The 24,104-nt window shown below is 46.8% G+C and overlaps 1 long non-coding RNA gene across 2 annotated transcripts; it reads left to right on the forward strand.

Moving 5' to 3' along the window:
• The first annotated feature begins 340 nt into the window (after positions 1–340).
• Positions 341–23,980, forward strand: LOC309346270. 2 transcript variants are annotated; one of them, XR_014158548.1, is made up of 4 exons: positions 341–1,012; positions 10,430–10,527; positions 18,669–18,704; positions 23,801–23,980. It is a non-coding gene; the product is annotated as an uncharacterized lncRNA (long non-coding RNA). The 2 variants fall into 2 exon arrangements; XR_014158549.1 differs by lacking the exons at positions 18,669–18,704; positions 23,801–23,980 and adding an exon at positions 10,644–12,153.
• Positions 23,981–24,104: the final 124 nt, after the last annotated feature.

Raw genomic sequence — 24,104 nt, forward strand, 5'->3', positions numbered from 1 at the left:
GGGAATTGTAGCTCAATGAGGAGATAAACTACAGCACCCAGTATTCTTAAGGGGAAGCCATAATAGTAAAAGTGGTATAAATGTGCTTTAGTTGGAAGGTGTTGATGTGACTAGAATGCTTCTTGGAGAGGCGGTTTTGGATGGAGAGGCATTTGTGTCTACTGCGTGTGCAGGAACCTCTGGGTTTTGCATGCGCCAAATGTAAATTTAATAAATAATGATGATGGTGATGATGATTGATGATTATGATGATGTAGCCATCTCATCCATGGCCCCACCCACCACTGGCATGCAGACCCCAACCTTACAGATCTCATTTGTTTTGACCCAGGAGGTTCTTTGAGGTTCAGGGTTAAGCAATTCCGCAACTCCTGCTTATCTCAGCTGGCTGGGAGATTGAAGCTGGTGAGATTCATCACGTTTCCTAATGTAAACAAAACCCGTTTCCTAAAGCTATTCAGGCTTGCAGTTTCCGAAAACCAAAGCTATCTTTTATTTGTCAGGAAGGATTCCCGTTACTGCGTCTTAAGTATAAATCAGGATCTGAGCTGATGATTTTTCCAAAGAACAAATTCAGGTCTTTTTGTGAGAGTGCGTATGTCCAGGCTAGTTTAAAAATGGCACAAGTAAGTGCACAGAGGAAATGCTATGTGTTCATCAGCTTTGGGCTTGAACACGCCAGCTTTGTGAAAACTATGTCAATCATACAGGCATCAAATTGCTTGGAGTCCTTGTGGTCATGGTTGCTTTTCCAGCATCAAACAAATTGCCCATCCATGCTTTGGAAGAATCGAAGGTGGGGGGAGGGTGTCTCCCTTTTACGAGGCCTGTCCGTTGTGGAGGCATGTGCGTGTCTGTTACAGGTCTCTACTGAGATAAGGATAGAGCTGGCTGTTTCACAGGTGTTTTTGAAATCATGTCCATTTCCTATTGACAGTGAACATCTGGCAACCTTTAAGAAGAAGGGGGAAAAGGCCTGGAGAGCAGAAGTTATCTAAGACTCTGCAGTTCGGTGAGAAGGAGGGAATGCCGGGGGTGGAGGTAGGCGGAGTGGTGGATGAGATTGTAGCAGTGGAGAAAAGTGGTGAGTGCCTTATAAAAGATCTGGGCCTCTTCTAGACATCTTTCACTTTCAGTGCTATGTATGCATGCAGTTTTCTTCGGCTGTTCAACCACCCCAACCCCCAGATCTGGCCTTAACCTGATTGGGATGGTGCACACCAGCCACACCAGAAGGCTCAAGCTGTGGTGCAGGCCAAATCAGTGATCCTGGAGAAGATGTTCCAAATCGAGGGGAACCAATATGGTGTTCTCCAGGGGTTCTTGGACCTCCAGCTCCCATCCTCCCCTCACCATTGGCCATGCCTGATTCCAAAAGCTGGCAGTGAGTGTAAGTAGAAGATGTGAATGATTTGTTTGGGAGTCGACTCTTCTGTTTTGAAGGCCTCCTTCAGGTCTGTTTTAGATTTGGGAAATTTTACAAAGTTCATACACACAACACACACACAAACACCATATCCTCTTGTTTTGTGTTGATCTTTCTGCAACGACACAGAAGTATAGAGTAGCTACAGCATGTAATGGCAGCATGCTGGTAACTGCTGCAGCTAGGGTGGGCACCCTGGTGCCATCCAGATGTGGATGGACTGCAGCTCCCATTGGTCCAAGCCAGCGTGGTCAATAGTCATGGATGATGGGAGTTGGGAGTCCAGCAACATCTGGAGATCCATAGATTCTTCACCCCAGATGCAGTAGGGACCAGCATGTTGCCATTATATACAGCAGTTCATTATGTAGACTGGGTGGTTCTCCTCCACAGCATTTTGGAGGAGGAAGAGGAGAGCTTGACTGATGGGTTGATATCCCATGTTTTCTCTCTTTAGCAGGGCTTTCAAGGGCAGGAGCCACAGCTCAGTGGCAGAGAACATGAAGGTCCCAAGTTCAGTTATTGGCACAGAAAATTAAAACAGCCAGGGAGCAGAGACTAGGAACAACCTCAGCCTGGAAAGCTGCTACCAGTCAGAACAGACCAGGGGTGGGGGACCTGTGGGCCTCCAGATGTGGCTGGACTCCAACTCCCATCATACTTGAGCTTTGGCCAGACTGGCTGGGGCTGATGGGAGTTGGAGTCCAAAGACTCCACAGGTTCACAGGTGATTCACAGGCAGGCCTCCTCCGGGGAAAAGCTATAGGTCGGTGGAAGGGTCCCTGTTTCCATCCCTGGCATCTCTGGATAGGACTGGGGGTGTCCCAGGTCTAAAAACCCTGCAAAGCCACTGCCATTCAGTGCGGAAAATGCTGAGCTGGAGGGGAGCAAGGATAAGACGCCCGAGCCGCAGTTTAGTTCTTCTGCACCCAAATGCCACTGCACACTCGTGTTGACGGAGGGTGGCCGGTGCCACCCCAACTCCCAGCACAAATTCAACAAGTGAAGCCCTAACCTCACTCCCTGCCCCGCACATGCAACCCTAGGGGAAAATGCTACCTATGGAGAGTTCAGCTTGAGCAGCTGTTAAAAGGCACAGGAGCCCTGCCAAGGGAACAACAGCAATATTATTAGCAACCCTGTTTTATATACCGCCCCCCCCCATTCTTGGAAATGATTTTAAATCACTTAAGGGCAGGGCTCGGCACATTTCTCTCCCCCCCCCCGCCCCCAAATACCCGGTTTCCAGGAGCGATTAAACAGATCTCAATGCACGAGGAAAACTGGAAGCGGCCTCTACGTTTCTCTTCCTCTCTTATAAAGGTCGGGTGGGAAGAGAAAGGAAAGACGGGCGGGGGGGAGGGAGAGAGAGGGAAAGAGAGATGAGAGGAATGAAATTCTTTCAATTATTTCCCGGTCAAAAGCCCCCTTTGGCCCGATCGAGAGCGAGCAATAAACAGGGGGAAAGGGCTGGGGGGGGGGTGGAGGACCAAAGAGAAGACTTCTGAGTATTCCCCGTACCACCACGCGCGAGGAAGGCGGGGAGGGGGGGGAAACTTGCAGAGAAATTAAGGCAGGAATTTGTGTAGGATTTTTGGCGTTTCGAGAGCAATGGATGGTGCTTTTTTCATTTTTGGAATGAGGCTATTAAGCGCGAGAGCAAGCGGCTGGGCCTTTTCTATGTGGGGCCTTGTTTGCAGACGTGTGAATGAGAGAGAGAGAGAGAGAGAGAGAGAGGCGCATTGAATGGACTTGGAAGCGGAGAGGCAGAGATCAGCCGGCAGGGAGGGGCGGGGGAAGGAGCCGAGGCTGGGAGCTCAGACAGCCTGGCGCCAGCAAACACCTGCGAGCAGCTAACAGGAACACAATGGCAAACGCAGGTGGGGGAGTGCTGTCAAGCCAGGCCTCTCCCCACTGTTAATCACGGCTGATTGCATCAGTTTCCAAAGCCTGCCAAGACCCACCAGCCAGCAGCCGGCCAGAGTTGTTCTCTGTGTCAGGATTTTTTTTCTTTTCTAATTTAAAGCAACTTTGCATTAATTCCCCCCCCCCTTTCAGCACAAAAAGGGAGGGGGAGGGAAACAGGTGGGGGGAGGCTTCAGAGTAAGAGTCTCACTGGCTGAATGAATAAAAGCCAAGCCGGATCAGCTTGAGGGTTATCGATCTGAGCGCCCCCCCCCCACTCCAACCAGTAGGTTCCTGCCCTTTCTCGTGCCCTTGCAGTGCAGTGGATCAGAGCAGGGTTAGGTTTGCCGAAGAGCAGGGCTGGGGTTGGTGCCCAGCAGCCTTGGGCTGCCAGCACTGTAGCGGGACCCGCTGCTGATACCAGCGCTGCCCACCCCTTTTAATTTCTCTCTCTCTCTCTCTCTCTCTCTCTCTCTCACACACACACACACACACACACACACACCTCTTCACCATAGCCTTCTGAACAACACTGGTTGGCTGGGTGGAGCGGACATGTCAGATTTCCCACAGTGCTCTAGGACAGCATTGTTCCAGGGCATTATGGGCAATTAAAATGGCTGCCTGGCGCAGCCACCCAGTGTGGCTTGTTTGCAATGCTGTGACTGCTTCTCCCAGGTGAATCCAGAGAGGCTTACAAATATTTGCTTTGCCCAGGTGCCCTTGAACCTGAAGCCACTCCCGCCTCTGAATATGAAAGCAGAGATTGCTGCTACCAATTGTGCAATAATAAAATCGGACTTTTGACTATCTTTCTTCCTTAGATGTTGTGTGGTGGTTTCCAAGTTGTGTTTTTGGGAGGGGAGCAGGGGTCCGTTACTGAGTGTTTATCGGGCGTTCTTTAGTGTTCTGAGGTTCAGACATGGGTGTGCAAATCTCCCTAAAAGTTCTTGCCTGCCAATGTTGATCTTTCTGTGGGAATCTGAAGGGGTTAAGGGAGTGTTGCCCAACATTCCTGGCCTTCTCTTGTGCATCCCTATCACTCTTGCCCTACAAAAGAGTTTTAGGGCTGCTTTCTGATATAGTTCTCAAGAGTTGTTGGGAGTGTTCCACAGCACTCCCTGTGACTACTCTTGCCCCACAATTCAGATTTGCATGGGAATGTTGCTTGCAACTGATGGGATGGCAACCAGGGCTAGCGTCCATGCCTTGCAGAGTCACAGAGAATGCTTGCTCTTTGAGAATGGTTGCACTGCCATTCTGATCCTGCTCTGCAATCTGAAGTGGTGTGGGAGCAATCTTCCTCTGCATTCGAAATTCAGTCAGTAGAGTGCAAGACTCCTTAATTTCAGGGTTGGGGGTTCGAACCCCATGTTGGGCAAAAAATTCCTCCATTGCACGGGGTTGGACCCTTAAGCTCCCTTCCAACTCTACAATTCTAGCAAGCTGTATAAAAATATCAGGCAAAGTACAAAGTGCAGTCTTGGTTGACATAGGAGCCAGGGTGAGAGCAACTGGGCACAGCAGTGCCTTCCATCCATGGTGCATTCTAGCACATGCCCCAGAATCCTTTGCAGTATGGCAACACATCAAGCTGAGCTGTGCCTTTAAGCCCATTCAATGTTGTGAGTGAAAAAAAGTGCATATTGAGTCTCATAGAACCAAACATAAAAGCTCACAGCCCAAAATTAAGCACAGGATGCTGACCAGGAATGCAATGCGGACTCCTGCCATTGCTGATGTGGCAAATCTTAGAAGGCACCCATAGGATGTGGCTGCAGGGCTGACCACATCTTCAAACCAATGTCCCTCTAGCCACTTAGCAGAATCATTCCTGAACATTAAATGTATGGTTCTTTTCTTGATTTGTTTCTCGAGGTCGTATCCTGCCTTTTCCCCAAGGGAGGTTTACATGGGGATTGTTGTCACCACAACCCTGTGTGGTAGGTTAGGCACAGAGAAAGTACTTGACCTGAGGCCACCCAGTGAGATTCAAGGTTGACCAGAAATTGGAATCCAGCCTTCCCAACCCAAATCTTCCCATTGCACTGCAGATCGATGTATATCCACATGTTGACTGTACGTCTTTTGATTTCAAAATGCCATGCATGGTTGACGAACCTTGGCCACCTCTGCTGTCCCTGCACTTGTTTCAGCCCTTGAAATATAAGGTTATACCATGGGTAAAGGTAAAGGTAAAGGGACCCCTGACCATTAGGTCCAGTCGTGACCGACTCTGGGGTTGCAGTGCTCATCTCGCTTTATTGGCCGAGGGAGCCGGCGTACAGCTTCTGGGTCATGTGGCCAGCATGACTAAGCCACTTCTGGCGAACCAGAGCAGCACACAGAAACGCCGTTTATCTTCCCACCGGAGCGGTACCTATTTATCTACTTGCATTTTGACGTGCTTTCAAACTGCTAGGTTGGCAGGAGCAGGGACCGAGCAACGGGAGCTCACCCCGTTGCGGGGATTCAAGCCGCCGACCTTCTGATCGGCAAGTCCTAGGCTCTGTGGTTTAACCCACAGCGCCACCCGCATCCCTATACCATGGTTACGGATCGGCAAATCTGTCAGCTTTTGTTGACCCAGTTTCTCAATTTTCCAATTTTAATCTCAATTTTGCACCTTACTACAGATTCCTCCCCCCCTTCAAAACAGCTGTTAGTGTTTTAGTACAAATTTCTTCTAATGAACAGATTTTTATATGCAGTATTCACCAATGTACTTACTATTTCCCCTCGTATTATGAACTTTTGTATGATATTTTCACTAACATGTGCATTTAAAACACACTTCCCCCTAATGCACTCATTTTTTGTACACATAGCCAGGTTGGAGAACCATGTTGCCAAATTCAGAGACGTGTGAACTTGGAAGTGTTTGGGTTCACGTTCTGATTCAAGTTTCTCATGGAAAAGCAAACAAAATTGAATTTCTGCCCATCGACTAAAATTGGTTCTCATGAAGAGGAGCCAGTGAGTGCCCTTATGGATGTCTCCACTGTAACAGTAGAGGACAGGGAACTACTAAAGCCTCATGCGTCATTCCCGGAGGATCATTGTCTCCCTGCATAATGTTACGGGTTAGTGAACCATTCTTGGCCGGGGCCTGGATCCAGTTTCCCAGCTCAATAATGCAGGAAATAACGATCTGCATTCAGAGGTTTGTTGGGGTTTTTTGTTTTGGTTTTTTTTTTTTTGGTGAGCTGGATGCCTTCAATGGATGATAAACAGCGCTGCCATTTGGAACCCTGCCCCATTGTGCAAGCGTGTTAGAGAAGAGTCACAAGTTGTGGCATCCCATTTACTACAGCTGGGGTGGGGTGGGGGGTGGGAAGATTATTGTGCTTGGTTTGCATGCGTCTTGTAGCCTCATTCCATCCTTTAGAACGCCAACAGGATATGCTGGTCACAATATGTGAGTCACCCAAAACCAAATCCTCTCTTGCCATCCTCAAGAGACAGCTTAAAAGACAGAAACCCAAAATGAAAACTAGTTCCCTGTGACTCAATATATCTTTGCAGTGGCCCCAGTCCAGGGAGATAGCAACAACAATATTAACACACTGGGGATGCTTTCAACTAACTTTCCTCAGAGCAGATACACTGACATTAATGATGGGCCAAAGTTAGTCATCATGGCCATTGATTTCAGTAGACCTACTCTGAGTAAAAGTTAGTTGAATACAACCCAGGAAAGATGGCAAACAGAGTGTAGTTGAGCTTTCGGAGCAATCCAGATTGATAGGTTATCGTTGTTGTTGTTTGCAGGCATCTTCTGCAACATGCTGTTGATGCAATAATAATGCTTTAGCAGTGGATTAATATTGGACTACCCACACATCGTCCCACTTTATTAGTTGTTTTGCGTTGCTTTCTCAGTGCTACTGCATTACTGCTGTCCACAAGGGCACTTGGGCACTGTAATGCAGCAAAAGCAGGACAACACACACACACACACTGGAAGATTTGTGGCCTGAAAAGGTATAGAATCTCACTAGGATGCTATGGGACAAGTCCCAATGGAAACAGCGCAGCATGTCCATCCCAAAACTTTTGCAGATGAAATGGTATTGAAAGTGGGATTGTGTATAACTGCCCCAGTCATGAATGCACAAGGGTTGTTCTTGTTTGATCATGCTCATGTACAGTTTTGGGAGTCCCACTGAGGGCTGAAAAGCAACATCTAAATATTAAATAATGCTCAACTCAGCAGAGAGAAGGATGGGGACAACTAGAATTAGTTGCCTCTATCTGAATCTGGCTCCACCTACTGTTGGGCTACTTCCCATATGCCCCACAAGTCTCAATGGGCACCAGCCATGGCTTGCTACAGACCCTCCCAGTGTCCCTTTTTTCCAAGGAGAGTCCCGGATTTACAAAAGGCGTCCCAGTTTCTGATTTGATCCCGAAATGTCTGGTTTTTACTTAGGATGCCCCTATTTCCATTGGAGAAATGTTGCATGGTATGGAGTTATGCGACCCACAAGCCATGGAGATAAGTAACTATACAATCTTTAGAAGACATCTGAAGGCAGCCCTGTATAGGGAAGTTTTCTAAATGTTTTATTATGTTTTTATATATACTGAAAGTTGCCCAGAGTGGCTGGGGCAACCCAGTCAAATGGGTAGGGTAACAACAACAACAACAACAACAACAACAACAACATCCCTATTTTCATCGGAGAAATGTTGAAGGGTATGTTGTTAAGGGCCCACCATTTCCACCTCACACAGTAGATGTTCTGAAGAGATTGTGTGGGGTGCATGCCTGCTCCACCCCAAACGTCCCACACGGATCAGGAAAGTCTGTGTCTTCGTTTTCCACCATGCATAAGTGTGCTAAATTCAATTACAGTGGTACCTCTGGTTACGAACTTAATTCGTTCTGGAGGTCCCTTCTTAACCTTAACACTTTGGCTAATGGGGCCTCCTGCTGCTGCCACACGATTTCTGTTCTCATCCTGAGGTAAAGTTATTAACCTGAGGTACTACTTCTGGGTTAGCGGAGTCTGTAACCTGAAGTGTTTGTAACCCGAGGTACCACTGTAGCAAGGAGCAGCGATGAGGCCCATTTTCAGGAACGTCGCCTGTTCATCTTCAGCAGGATCCTTTTATCCCTGATGGCGACTCAAGTTCAGAAAGCCCAGGGACCCAACATTCCTCCTGGGAGACCCCTGCTTCTTCTTCGTCTCCCGGAAGTCATGCCGGCCTGCATCCGACTGTCTCACAGCTTTTACCAAACATGCTTGGAAGCTGCCTGCCTCAAGCCAGGTGCTCTTGAGGGAGTGTTTCCACGCTGTTTGCTATCAATCACAAGCCTTTCGTAGCCAGTGATTATGTACACAGGAGCAGGAGCAGCTCCTGCCTGCCTGGGAGAAATCAGGGTGGGGTGGGGGCTCTTGCTTTCCTTGAGTTTTCCCAGCCAGTACGGCAGGCACCCCCCATCGAGCCCTCTTCCCCCCTCATCCCCACTTAATATCTCCCACATGTTATGCTGAGCCAGACTCTTCTTCCACTGGGTATATAGGGGTCTAGAAAGAGACACCTGTACACATACATCACTGCCAGGAGCTAAGAGAGGGTGATGATCTACGAGAATCCCCGTGGGCACTTCCTGTTGTATTTACACAGGGAGCTGCTTTGAAGCTGGAGAAGGCCTGAAGGGAGAGGGGGAAAGGAGTTGGATGGGCGCATATAAGTAATAAAATTATTATTCATAACACGGCTCGGGAACTCCGGCATCCTTTCCATCAAACCACCCTAACCTCCACGCAGGTTCAGCGGAAGGTGATAGCAAACCGTAGCTCTCTCCAAGAGAGCTGAGGAGGGCTGGTCCAGGAGGGCAAATGGTGCCTGCCCCACCAAGCTCAGCTTGTCCTTAGCCAGCCCCTGCCTGCCTGCTTGCCTCCTCCTTGTGACCAGTCCAAGGAGGGGCAGAGATTCCCTGCTTCCTCCTTAGTCTCGGGGTTGGCCTTGTAGAACTGAAAGGGGATGAGGATGAATCATAGAACACCTTCTGAACGTGGCTTTTTTTATGACGATGTGGCCATGTCATCTTTAGACTCAGAAGGTGCCTTCCCCAGCTGAAGTTGGTTCTCTAGGGCAAGTGAGGCACTGCCTCAAGAATCTCAGCCAGCCTTCAGCCAATCCCCATCTTCCTTCCTTCTACGTCCGTCCAGACCAAGGGGATGGCAATGCCTGCCATCTTATTCCTCTCAATTCTCCCCTTGTAAGACTCAACAGAGAGGAGAATGGAGAGAAAAAAGCTAAAATTTGTTAATCAGTTAAACCAAACTGTAGTCTGTGAGCTTCACTGAAGTGGTCCGCAGCAGCGGGTCTGTGGATTTATGGTTGAAGACACAATACATGACACCCATCATGTTAAACAGTGCTTTTTTTCCCTAAAAAAATGTTTAGGGGTACTCTCATTTTCCTACTCATATTGAAATACTGCCCCTCAATGAGGCCAAACTTAGATTCACAAAATATTTAGGGGTATGCATACACCTGCCCCCAGAAAAAAACGTCCCGATGTTAAATATCCAAAACTGGTTTTCAGTTGTATTTTTTATTGCTTCTTCTATTTCTTATACTGTGTTCTGTTGTGTTGTCATTTAAATTCCATGTGGTTTAACTCCTAATACAATAGAATATAATATATAAGAAAGAAAGAATAAAAAATGGAATTAAAGATCATATGGCATTTAGCACACAGCACATTGCAATTGCTACAGCAAGCAGAAAAGCCATTAAGTGGTCCACCAAGATCCTCAGCGATCTTCAAGTGGTCTGTAGTGGGGGGGGGGGGTAATTTGGGAACCTTGGGATTAAACTGTTGCAGCTCTAGTATAACTATAGATTCAGAAGATCTGTGATTTTAAGAAAAGCAATCTGTCACCTGCCTAGATTGTGTGCATGTGCATGCGTGCATAATATACATATATAGATAGATATGCTATTACTGCATAGGCAGAAGGAACAGCACTTTCATATATATGCTAACATGAATTCCATTTGCTGCTGATTAGACCGGCAATCCTTTCTATGGAGAAATTGCTCTGATGTTCCTATCCCTCTTTTTTTTTTTTTTTAAAGCATTGCAAATGACTGCCCGGTCTCAAGATGCTCCAGGCTGACTTGTGACATCGATCAAGAGTTGTTTCACAACAAGAGCAAGACAGCTGTGCAGCTGGGTGCGTGTGTGCGTAGGTGGCTCATTTCCCTCCTGCTCCCTGCTCCCTTCTGGGAATAAGGCTTACGTTAATTACATAGGGCTCCCTTATCTTTTTCTTTCTGTCCTCCGAGGTAGGTCAAGAGTTCCATGTGAAACTAGGAGACACCCAAATACCCTGGCTGACCCATCACCAACTACATGGCCTTTTCAACAACCTGGTAAGCAAAGGCGGCAGCTACCAGGCCGCTGGCTAACTTTGGAAAACCCCTTCTGACAACAGAGGGATGCAGCAAAGGGATGGTATCTGCAACACACAAAAATACTGCTCTACGCCACTACAGGCCCCTTCACCACAATCAAAGACCAATGGGAACGTGACACAGGACACAAAAAAACTCAACCAGATGGTCAGAACTTTGGCCTAAGTCACACTTTAAATATATCTCAGCCAAAAGAAGGGAACTCGCTTTGAAACTTATTTATAGATGGTACCTAATGCAATGAAAGCTAGTATTGATACATCCAGGAATTTCACCTAGGTGCTGGAGAGGTTGTTCCTCCATGGGCACATTCCTCCCTGTGTGGTGGGAATGCCCCCAGATCTGATCCTTTCGGATATTAGTCTTACAATAAATTTGCAAAATAACAAAACAGGTAATAGAAGCAATTCCAGAACTGGTCCTACTCAATATCTTCCAAGACAATTATGTGCACTTACATGACAAAGAAGTCACAAACCACTTACTCTCAGCTGCTAGGAGTGTCATAACTAGACACAGGAGGGATCTGTTGGGAGTGAACATGGACCACTAATACCAAACTGTCAGAGACCATGCTGAGGAGGGCTGCACTGAGGAAGAATGGTGGGAGCCACCCCCTCGCCCTGATCCTGATCCTGAATCTTCCCAGGAGCAGGAGGACAGTATAGATTTGGAACAGTGGTTTGCAGAGGGGCATAGTTCAGAAGGCAGAAGCTGGGAAATACTGGATGGGGAACAGCTGGCAGAAGAAACACTAGAAGAGAGAGAGTAAACAGACTCAAAGTCTCTGGACAGCATTCATCCCCCTTCTCCAAAGACACGGAGAGCTCAGAAAGTGTTAGAACAGAAAGTGCAGAGGGAACAAGCTCAGATTACAAGACATAGGAGTGATGTAGATTAATAGGGACGGGGGGTACACCTTAATTGGGAGCACCACCATTTCTAGGTAGACGTGTTCTTTTATCTTTCACTGTGATTATTAAAGAATCTAACTGGTAAGACGTTCTGTTCGTTTAATCTTTTTATTTACTGATCTTTTTATTTACATGGGGACACACACAGGAGGACACTTTTACCCCGATGTGGCACCCTTTTATTACATATGCAAGCCAGCAAGACAATAACCAACCCCACCCCTAGACAGCAAATCAATATGGTTAACTTGACCCACCCAACAACACACACCCCTCTCACACACAGACAAAACATGCTGCAACCAACTCGCAACCAACCATGCCCTGGGCCCTCTGGTCTCTTGCACCACCAGCAAGAATAAGGTAACTGTTTATATGACACTTGACACAAAAGCTTTGCTCATATACTATGTAGAAAAATGATTTTTTACTGTCTTGCCCTTTCCTTTCCTTTCCTTTCCTTTCCTTTCCTTTCCTTTCCTTTCCTTTCCTTTCCTTCCCTTCCCTTCCCTTCCCTTCCCTTCCCTTCCCTTCCCTTCCCTTCCCTCTCCCTTCCAGTTTTTCTTTTCCCTCAGCCCCTGTAACAGTAATGTCTCACTCTGAATATGACTGATTTGTTTGAATGATTCTGTGACTTGAAAACAGAGTCTCTGAATGTTCTATTGTTACCCAAGAAAACCTTTTAATAAAACTTTTTAAAAAGAGAGTTCCATGCAACAGACAGGCAGGAGAGATTAAGAGGCAGCAGTTTGCACACAAGGCTGCCTGGAGTGTTTGCTGTTGGACTGAAATTTGAACTCAGGCCTTCTAAAGTACAAGGGCAGATCGTCACACGAGTGCTTCATTTCAAACAAGGGTGGCTCTAACTTGCAGCTCTCTGGATGTTTGTTGGACTCCAAGCCCCAATATCCCCAACCAGCATGGCCAACGGTCAGGGATGATGGGAATTGTTGGTCAACAACAGGTTAGCAGCCCCTGATTTAAATACTCGGGATACTTGGAGGTGCTCCTGTTGTCTGATATGCAGACAAAATGCCTTTTAACCTCTCCTGGGGTAGTACAGAGAGGAGATACCTTAAAACACAGAGAGATGTGTGCCAGTGTTGAGGAATGTACCCATAAATGTCCTTTAGTTGGCTCCAGACTTAGCTGAACAGCTTAGGTCCCACAGAAATCACTGAATCTACTTAATCACAGCTTAAGTCCCATTCATTCCAATGGGAATGCAGGCCAGCTAACTTATTCAGGGACTCAGCTGATCAATGCACCAAAGGAAAAGGACGAAGATTGGGTAGGATGGAATGCCTTTTGGCTTAGAAATTTGCCCAAGGTGGCCTCTTGGGCCCAATAGAGATGCCTGATGGTCCACTGCTCTGAGCTTCCTCACCACTGCCATAAACCCACAGTCCAAACAGCCAGACACAACCTTCTCCACTCTCATCGCCAGGAACATAGGAAGCTGCCATATACCAGATCAGACCATTGGTCCATCTTCCTCAGGATCACCTGTGCTGAGTGGCTCTTCAGGATCTCAGGCAGATATTTTTCCCAGCTGTGAATGTTGTTGGGGGACTGACCTAGGGACCTTCTGCAGGCCCCAACACTGAGCCATGGCCCAGGAAGCTGGGCTCGTCCACCGGCTGTGCAGAGAGACCTGCCTTTGCAAATAGCACACAAAAAGGAATTATAGTAGGAGAAACGGCTAGGCAAAATGTGTGCATTAGTCAAAACTGCATACAAAAATGTGTTTAATTAGTTGAAATCCACACTAGAATGCTGAAGAATTTTCATGGTGGGGTTGTGTGGTTTTTTTTTTTTTTTTAAGATTCCGAATTAACTGCAGAAATCTGAGTAACTGGAAACTGGGAAAAATGAGAGAAATGAAATGGCCAGATTCTTCTCTCTATTATCAAATGGATTTGGAAAGTGGTGCACTCTCTTTCAATGGAGGTTTTTAGGCAGAGATTGGATGGCAGGGATTCTTTATCTGTATTTCCCAGATTGCAGGGGGTTGGACTTTACTTATATCAGTACCTTCCGACGCTACAATTCTACGATCCTATGGAAGTGACGTTAGAGGCAGGGTGGGATAAGCACATAAGAAATCAGAACAATGTACTTCACACAGACCCCCCTTCTCACACCGCCGCATCCTGCCCAGCTTTCAGCGCAAACAATTTACTGTTTAACTCTGGTTTCCAGGCTGCCTCAGAGCACTGAGATCAAGGGGACCCCTGTTCCTGTCTCATCCCACGCCCCCCACCACAAGCGCAACGAGGGGAACGTGGATACCTTTCTTGCGTCAGCGGCGCTTGTGCCTGATGCGTGCGCCATCCCACGCACCCCGTCACCTCGCTTCCTCTCTGGGCACTCTTTCCCTCTGCTGTAAGAAAGTGGGGGGGGGAGAGATCCCAGTGAGGCTGAAGAGATGGCTGTGTGACCTAGCCTCCCCTTCAATCCCCCCCTCCCCCCCCGCCAGGCAGAAACAGAGAGAGGCAGGTGCTTCTCCAAGCCACAGTGGGTGGATTCAGTCGCTTGGCTCATGGCAGGTTATTATGTGGGAGGAGGGGCAGTTTCGGGACCAGCCATTCAGGTTCTTGCAGGAGACCAGCCAAGACTTCGAGGTTCTAGTCCCAGCTGGGCACCTGACTCACTTTGACTAAGTCACTTAAGCCCAGAAGGTAAAGTTACACAAAGCAAGCACTGTCGTGACGTCCTGCCTCCTGAACCACATTCTTCAGGAGGAGTCAGCTTTCGAGTTACAACAGAGGTCCTTCTCACTGCTTCCCCTCTTCTGCGAGGACCAAACCATAAGGCTGCGAGGAGAGAGCAGGCAAAAGGAGCAGTTGGGGGATGTGGGACTAGTCCATTGCAAGGCACTGCCCCACAAGCCTCAAGCCTGCCTCAGTCAGCTCCTACTTGCCTCCCTTCTTGCAACATAAAAGCAGAAGGACAGCCTGCTGGATTAGCCAATGGCCCATTTAGTCCAGCATCCTGTTCTCGCAGGGACCAACCAGGGGAATCCGCGAGCAGGATTTCAGCACCAGAGCACTCTCCCCTCCTGTGGCTTCAAGCATTTCAGAAGCATTGCTGTTTCCAGCTGTGGAGGCAGAGCATAGCTCTCATGGCCAGGAGCTATTGATACCCTTGTGCCCTCCATGAATTTGTCTAATCAACTAAATAGGTGGCCATCACTGACTCTAGTGGGAGGGAGTTCCATAGTTTAACAATGCACCACAGGAAGATAATTCTTTCTTTTGTTATCTGTCCTGATTGTCCTCTTCTTTCTTTCTTTCTTTATAAATTTTTATTAGAAACTTAAACATAACATAATATCTGAAAACATAACATCCTTAATTTTTCCCCATTTTCCTCCCTCCCCCCACCCTCCCATAACCCCCCCCCTGACTTCCCTCAGTTCCAATCTTTGGTTTCTCTATGAATGCTATTCTCTGCATGTTGCAAATTTGTATAAATCCTTAATGTCCTGATTATCCTTTCAACATTCAGCTTCATTGGATGCCCGTGAGTTCTAGTGTTATGAGAAAAAGAAAAGAAAAGAAAACTTCTCCATCTGCTTTCTCCATGCCATGCATAGTTTTTATAAACTCTTATCATATCACCTGTCCAGCGGGTGACCCTGCCTTTTAGCTTCTTTCCCAGTTTGCTCTTGTAGAACTCAGCAAGGAATGGAATGGGACAAACCTAGAATTACAGTGGTACCTCGGGTTAAGTACTTAATTCGTTCCGGAGGTTAACCTGAATCTGTTCTTAACCTGAAGCACCACTTTAGCTAATGGGGCCTCCTGCTGCTGCCATGCCGCCGGAGCACAATTTCTGTTCTCATCCTGAAGCAAAGTTCTTAACCCGAGGTGCTATTTCTGGGTTAGTGGAGTCTGTAACCTGAAGCGTATGTAACCTGAAGCATATGTAACCCGAGGTACCACTGTAGTCATTTTGACTTGTCATTGGCTCTGGCTCTATGTACTGTTGACCTCCCTGCTCCAGGGAAGAGTTATAGCACTAGTGTTCCTTATAAGTTTGCAGGAAGAGTTTGACTGAGTTTGGGAAAGGTGGCAGTGGTACTTAACACCCACCCACACCCACACACTCACAGTTCCTCTGTATTGCAAAGGGGGTGCAGTCCAGCGGAGATCTATACCACATTTCCAGATGAACATGTTAATCAGTTCTCAACTGTCAATTTTTCATGGGTGACTCTCTCCTTATTAAACTTGCAATGTCCCATCAATTAGTCAGTCAAGTGGCAGGGTGGGCTCCAGCTCAGAAAAGACCTGGACAAACATTAAAAGGCATGATACTAGATAGAAGAGATCATAAACCAGTGTGGTGCAGCAACTGGAGTGTAGACCAGGAGCTGGCAGACCAGGGTTCAAGTCCCTACTAGTCCGCCATGAAACTCATTGGGTGACTTTGGGCCGGTCACAGTCTCTCAGCTTGATCTACCTCACAGATTTGCAGTGAGGACAGAATGGAGAGGGATCATTATTAATAATGTGCAAAGGTGTGGGTTTTCGGGGGGGGTTTGTGTGTGCGCACAAAACACTCCAACTCTGATGGTGCAACCTGGATTTGCCAGGATGTTATTTAATCCAACTGGAAAATAACAACAGTCTGGAAATGCCCTTATGCCATCTTCCTCTGGACACACAATCCCTGAAGCAGCTTGTTGTTTAGTCGTTTAGTCGTGTCCGACTCTTCGTGACCCCATGGACCAGAGCACGCCAGGCACTCCTGTCTTCCACTGCCTCCCGCAGTTTGGTCAGACTCATGTTTGTAGCTTCGAGAACACTGTCCAACCATCTTGTCCTCTGTCGTCCCCTTCTCCTTGTGCCCTCCATCTTTCCCAACAGCAGGGTCTTTTCCAGGGAGTCTTCTCTTCTCATGAGGTGGCCAAAGTATTGGAGCCTCAGCTTCACGATCTGTCCTTCCAGTGAGCACTCAGGGCTGATTTCCTTAAGAATGGATACGTTTGATCTTCTTGCAGTCCATGGGACTCTCATGGGACTCCCTGAAGCAGCAGCCACTGACAATTAAGCCACTAGACTCCAGCCCTCAGGATTGTGGCAGTCCTCCCCTGCTGATTTCTGATGCGTTTGCTCTGTTCAGCTGTGTATCTCTGGACCTGGGTTTCTGGGAACTGCTGTGTACAAAGCAGAAGCAAAGTTGAGTCATGCTCCTTCCTGTAAAGTGCAACATTTGACTTGTGAATCTCACCCACAAGGGTTGTTATCTGCATCCCTCCCAATTTACCTTACTAAACAGGGAAAGCCCCTATTTTCTTCTATCTGTCCCTGATTAATCATTGTTCCTATTTTGCTTTGGGAGAATGCCTTTGCCTATTATTGTTGTTATTATTATTATTATTTAATTTTATATAAAGTTTAAACAGAAAGTAGCAATAAAAAAGAAAGCACAGTTTTGACAAACCAGTTATTGTTGTTTAGTCGTTTAGTCATGTCCAACTCTTTGTGACCCCATGGACCAGAGCACGCCAGGCACTTCTGTCTTCCACTGCCTCCCGCAGTTTGGTCAGACTCATGTTTGTAGCTTCGAGAACACTGTCCAACCATCTCGTCCTCTGTCGTCCCCTTCTTCTTGTGCCCTCCATCTTTCCCAGCATCAGGGTCTTTTCCAGGGAGTCTTCTCTTCTCATGAGGTGGCCAAAGTATTGGAGCCTCAGCTTCACGATCTGTCCTTCCAGTGAGCACTCAGGGCTGATTTCCTGAAGAATGGATACGTTTGATCTTCTTGCAGTCCATGGGACTCTCAAGAGTCTCCTCCAGCACCATAATTCAAAAGCATCAATTCTTTGGTGATCAGCCTTCTTGATGGCCCAGCTCTCACTTCCATACATCACTACTGGGAAAACCATGGCTTTAACTACCGTATACGGACCTTTGTTGGCAAGGTGATGTCTCTGCTTTTTAAGATACTGTCTAGGTTTGCCATCGCCTTCCTCCCAAGCAGTAGGCGTCTTTTAATTTCGTGACTGCTGTCACCATCTGCAGTGATCATGGAGCCCAATAAAGTAAAATCTCTCACTGCCTCTATTTCTTACCCTTCTATTTGCCAAACCAGTAACAGAATGGTAAATAATGAAAACCGCTTCTCCTTCTCCCTCCCTGTCCCCTTTTCCTTTATGCTTAGATTTCAACTCCCTTGAATTGGAGCTCAGGGCGGTTGCAGGCTTGCAGAAACAAACTGAGTAATGTGGATTGAGTGTAGACCCCCCCACCCCATCTCTGATGTGTGCAACAAGTGCAAATGTGACTTGAAATGCAGCTGGAGGGAACAACGACCTTGCTGTGTCGTAAGCCAGCCACTAATGTATACGTATCCTTAGACTGTAAAGCTGTGAGCACAGGCTGTCTTGTTTCAACTGATTGTATGTCAGCCACTGAAGGATCTTTTTAAATATGAACCGCAGGGTAGAAATACTCAAAATAAACAAACATTTAACCACTAGTGATTGGACAATTGATATCATCAGGCAATTAAACGTTTAGTGAAATGGCATAATCATGACCCTGGCTTATTCTTACATGTGAATATGTGGCAATGACGTGTCTCCTTTGCTTCCTCATCTGTAACACACTGGCCTGCTCTGAAGCAAACCCCTTGTGAAATATACCTCTTAGGTCAGGGTGAGGAAGAGGCAAAATAGGCACATTACTTCTGATTCCATATACTGCCTGCCCTCCTTTTATCTGGTGACAATACATATAAATGTAGGATCTATGTAAGTTGCAGAAAATTCACAGGGGGAGTTACACCCCCACACCCCCACACCCCCACCCTCACTGCCAAGATGGAGCGGAAGAAGGCAAAATCCTGGCAGGGGCAGGTCCTTCATCTGCTAGGAAGGACCCCTGTTGTGGAGAGGTCTATAGAGACAGAGGTTTTCTCCATTCACCTGTTTGAGGAGAGATTTAAGGCTAATGTTCCTTTTTCCACCCCGCCAGGCATCCAACTGATGACAGGAAGACAAGAGTTCAAAGGTACCAACATCTGCGCCCGGGAAACAGCTTTCATGCCTACGTTTGGGGGAAAGTGTGGGTGGAACAGACAGTCTCTCAGCTCCAAAGTGAGAGAGTTGCTTTAATTTGAACCAGTTTTCTTTCCCTGCAGGCTCTGTTGCCAGGTGGGTCCCACGACAGATACAAACATCAGGAGGGCTTTGCTGGACCTGGGCAGTGGTCCATCCACTCCAACATCTTGTCTCTTACAATGGACAATCTGGTGCCTCTGGGAAGCCCACCCAGTGTGGCACAAAAGTAGCCCTCTCCCCACACTGTTGCCTTCCCTTAATATTTTGGGAGTTTATTATTTTATTGTATTTCTATCCCACCTTCCCTCCAGGGAATTGAAGATGTCATACCATGTTCTCCCTTCCCTCTCCATGTGATCCTCACCAATGACCCTATGAGGTAGGTTAGGCTGAGAGACAGTGACTTGCCCAGGATCACCCAGTGAACTTCATAGTTGAGTCAGGACTCGAACCTGGGTCTGAGCAACCCAGGTTCGAGTCCTGACTTAACCAGGAAGTTCACTGGGTGACCCTGGGCCAGTCACTATCTGTCAACCTAACCTACCTCCTAGGGGGACTGGCAGCAGAATGTTCAAGTGTGAAGTGCTCTTGCTCAGAGTTCCAGCCAGCCATGCCGTCCTGTGATACTCCATTCCACCACCCGCTTCCAGTTTTCCATTTCCCCTCCAAGACTCAGGTCACGATGTTGTTGCCACTGAGCACTCTCAGTCCTTGCTGATCTGTTGTGGATTTTTTTTTTTTGTAACCCTCATTTTAAGACTTTTTTCCTAACTTCCCTGCCCTCCTCCAGTATTCTGCAAACCTCAGGGTTTCCCCAAACATGCCAAAATCTCCTCTTTCTGTGTGTGTGGTTCCATTTTGGCTCCATTGGCACTGGCACTCACACCTGAACATTGGAAACAGCATGAATGATAGACATCTCCTCCCCCACGAATTACGCTAATCTCTTTTTTAAACCATTTAAGCCAGCAGGCGTCACCACTTCTTGCAATAGCAAATTTCATCAGTTTGTGATACGTTGCATGAATCTATTGTTTGTCACGTGTGATTTGTATGTTGGCTACTGTTTCCTTCTGCTGGTTTTTAATAGGTTTCATTTTTATTGTAACTGTGTGTGCTTTATTGTCGTTAGCTGTCTTGGACAAAGACGGGATAATGTTTAAGGTAACAATACTTTAAAATAGATAAATACGGATGGGGGGAAATAGGTGCATTTGCTCATACTGAGGTGAGCTCTGTTGTGGTTCCTCTGCTAGTTCTCTGCATGCTCTCTGTCCTGCCCATTTATAGACCACATGAACACCATATCTTGAATGTCCATTTAAAGCACAAAATGGTCTCTGCCCAAGAATCCTGGGAACTGTAGAAGAGTTTGGATTTGATATCCCGCTTTATCACTACCCGAAGGAGACTCAAAGCGGCTAACATTCTCCTTTTCCCTTCCTCCCCTACAACAAACACTCTGTGAGGTGAGTGGGGCTGAGAGACTTCAGAGAAGTGTGACTGGCCCAAGGTCACCCAGCAGCCACATGTGGAGGAGCGGAGATGCGAACCCAGTTCACCAGATTACGAGTCTACCGCTCTTAACCACTACACCACACTGGCTCTGTAGTGTATTAAGGGAGGGATAGCTCAGTTTGTAGCGCATGAGACTCTTAATCGCAGGGTCGTGGGTTCGAGTCTCATGTTGGGTGAAAAATTCCTGCACTGCAGGGGGTTGGACTAGATGACCCTCACGGTCCCTTCCGGATCTACAGTTCTGTGAGGGCTAAGATTACAGTTCGGTGGAAGAAGCCAAGTGCTTCAAATGCCTGGTGTGAATGTGACCACAGAACAAAGTGACAAGTGTCAAAGCAGAAGTTGCTGCTTGGATTTCAGTACCATTTTGTACACTTTTTGCCTAAACTTTCTTCGTCATTATGAAGAGTTGGGAAAGGAAGCAGGTGATATTCCTATCCTGTTTGGTGCTGGATAGTCAGAACAGGAGAAGGACCCTTCACCAAATGCCTGTCACAAGCCAACATCCTGTTATCACAGGGGCCAACCAGGTGCACGTGGGAAGCCCAGAAGCAGAACGTCAGCACAACAGCAGCTTTTCCAAGAGAATTGTATTCAGAGGCACACACTGATTCCATTATAGACTTCTCTCCCATGAATTTGCCTAATCCTCTTTCGAAGCCGTCCAAGTTGGTGCCTGTTTCGTGCGCGGGCGAATTCCATACTATGTGCTTAACTATAGAATAAACAGCTGGGAAGAACTTCCCCACTTGTCATGGATTGGGAAATTATGGCAGCGAGAGAGAAAAAAAGAATCCCGAAAGCCAGGTAGAAAAGAGGTATCAGGATTACGGTTTGTCCCTCCATTGGCTGATCATCTTTTTAATAGCTCCAGGTTTGAAAAACAACGCGCTCCTGAAACGCAGTGAAGGTGGTTTTCTTAAGAGGTCTTTGCCAACAAGGAGTGGAGCTCTGGGTAACTGTTCATGCAAAACGGGGTGCATAGCAGAGATGCAGCTGTATCAGTTGTGCTCATTATCTACAAAACGTTGAAGAAAAGCAGCTTGGGGAGGAAGTTTGCAGTAGAGAAGGAACAGCAAGAAGGAGCTTAACTACTCACAACTTCTCTGTTCAAAATTACCCACTTGTGGGTTACTGTACTTTTCTTCCCAGAAAGAAGGGCAACTGGAGACATCGAACTAATTTTATGTGGGACGGAGAAGCCCAGAAAGAAGCTCAACAACTTCAATCCTAAAAAAAAGGTCAACAGCTTGGTTGGCCCTCACGGCCCTTCACTTCATCAAATCTGGCCCTCTTTGAAAAATGTTTGGACACCACTGCTGTAAGGGAAAAGCAGCTAGCGGGAGGATTTGGAGTGGAGGGTAAAGGATTAAGCAACTACAGTGGTACCTCGGGTTACATATGCTTCAGGTTACAGACTCCGCTAACCCAGATATATTACCTTGGGTTAAGAACTTTTCTTCAGGATGAGAACAGAAATTGTGCGGCGGCAGCAGCAGGCCCCATTAGTTAAAGTAGTGCTTCAGGTTAAGAACAGTTTCAGGTTAAGAACGGACCTCCAGAACAAATTAAGTACTTAACCTGAGGTACCACTGTAGTCTCCGTGTTGTATTTCTATTCCAAATTTTTCCCCTCCCAACACTGCTGTCTAATCCCCCTCCCAAAAAATAAAAGAAGCAGTGAGGTTGTGTCTCTGCACATAACTAGTTTTTCAGAAAAAGCAGTTTTGCCATTTTCTGAAGTTTATTGTATATTTTATTATGATTTTTTTTTTAAAGTACTACCCTGGGATAAGATTTTTTGAAGGATGGCAGACAAATAGCTTACACAAAATAAATCAACACTTTGGGTGGGGCAACTGGAGACCTCGAACTAATTTTATGTGGGATGGGGAAGCCCAGAAAGGGAGATGAGAAATAAGGTGAAATGGATAAAGCAATGGAAAGAGGGAGGGGGGACCTTCTGCATATGTTCAGGGGTGTCAGAAGAGATGAGGGCACATCAAAAAAAGGGAGAGAAAGGGTGCTGCAATCCTGTTTTATCTGGGATTAATTATCCAAGAATGCAGTGCGACTTATTTCCGATTATGGGCATGTGTAGGATTGAACTGCAAACCTCATACCAAAAGATAGAAGAAGGAACCGGCCAAAATCTCATCAACCCTCACTGAACACGTAAGATAAAGGGGGAAGAGCTATGTCTGTTTCTAGCCATTGCTCTTGCCCCCAGCTGAGTGGCATGAGGGCTGTTGCAGAATTATCATGAATGCCATCTAAATCCAATTGCATTGGAGTATAAATAACATAGCAGGCATGTCGCTGGCTTCAGACTAAGACTATCAATGGCTACTAATGCTGATGGCTCCGTTTTTCCTCTACTGTTGGAAAGCAGTCTGCCTTGGAATACCAGCTGTTGGCAATCCCATGAGCGGAGAGAGCTGTTGCGCTTGGGTTCCGCTTATGGGCTTCCCATAGGGATCCAGTTGATCACTGTGAGAACAGGATGCGGAACTAGATGGGCCACTGGCCTGATTCAGCAGACTCTTCTTATGTTCTTCAGTTGGTAAAGAATAGAAGTGGGTGGGAGAGGCTCTAGACCAGGGGTAGGCAAACTAAGGGCTGGGGGCCAGATCCGGCCCAATCGCCTTCTAAATCCAGCTCGCACATGGTCCGGGAATCAGCGTGTTTTTACATGAGTAGAATGTGTCCTTTTCCTTAAAATGCATCTCTGGGTTATTTGTGGGGCCTGCCTGGTGTTTTTACATGAGTAGAATGTGCCCTTTTATGTAAAATGCATCTCTGGTTTATTTGTGGGGCATAGGAATTTGTTCATTTCCCCCCCAAAATATAGTCTGGCCCCCCACAAAGTCTGAGGGACAGTAGACTGGCCCCCTACTGAAAACGTTTGCTGACTCCTGCTCTAGACAAATGTGAACAGGGTCCTATTTATTATTATTATTCACTCTCTGAAGTCCTGCAGCTTTTATGCCGCAGAGAAACAGCATTCCAACACATCATTAACTATGTATCCCTCTCTACTGAAAAGGCCACCTGGGCAGTCTGCTTTAAACCCAGGGGCCATATCATTTCATTAAGCACTAACTTGTTGTCTAGCTGTTGACCACCTTTGATTGGCCCAGAGAGTCTCCTTTACCAGCCTACAGAATCTGCTTTGCTGTTTTCACTAGCGACACAAAGGTCCACCAACTACATCCAGGTGTGAAAACAGTGGCTATGAAGGTGGAACCAAATGCAAATAGGGCAGAGCTACTTTCCTTCCACATCTCATAAGCTGCACACATTAAGTGTGTATCTACATCTTAAGTTACTGCGGATCAGGTATTCCACCTCAAAACTCTTAAAACTGTGCAAGGACTAACTCAAAGGCCACTGGTTAAGGCTGCAACACTTACCTGGCTGCACTTAATGTTATTTAGTTAATGCACTTACCCGGCTGCACTTACCTGGGAGTAAATTCAACGGGACTTCTGAGTAATCCTAATGCACTGCAATATCTCCCATTTTACAGGTGAGCAATACCAAGGCTAAGTGGTTAGCAGAACGTCAGCCATCCCAGAAATTTAATTTAAAACAAAACAAAACAAGGCCCTATTGTTCAACCTGTCAAGAGTCATAAATTTAAGCAGATTCCCTGTAAATCAGAGAAGTCTACCAGTAGATCCCAGTCTACCCACTTGATAATATACCAGGCATGTCCAACTCCCAAGAGACTGCCATCTACTCTCACTATAAAAAACTGGCAGTGATCTACCCATTGGATTGACCAAAGTTGTTGAGCTTTTTTTGGGGAGGGGATCAATCAGGAGCACGTG

Source organism: Podarcis erhardii, assembly GCF_964252035.2.
Source record: "Podarcis erhardii genome assembly, chromosome: 7".
In the NCBI taxonomy this organism is placed as follows: Eukaryota; Metazoa; Chordata; class Lepidosauria; order Squamata; family Lacertidae; genus Podarcis; species Podarcis erhardii.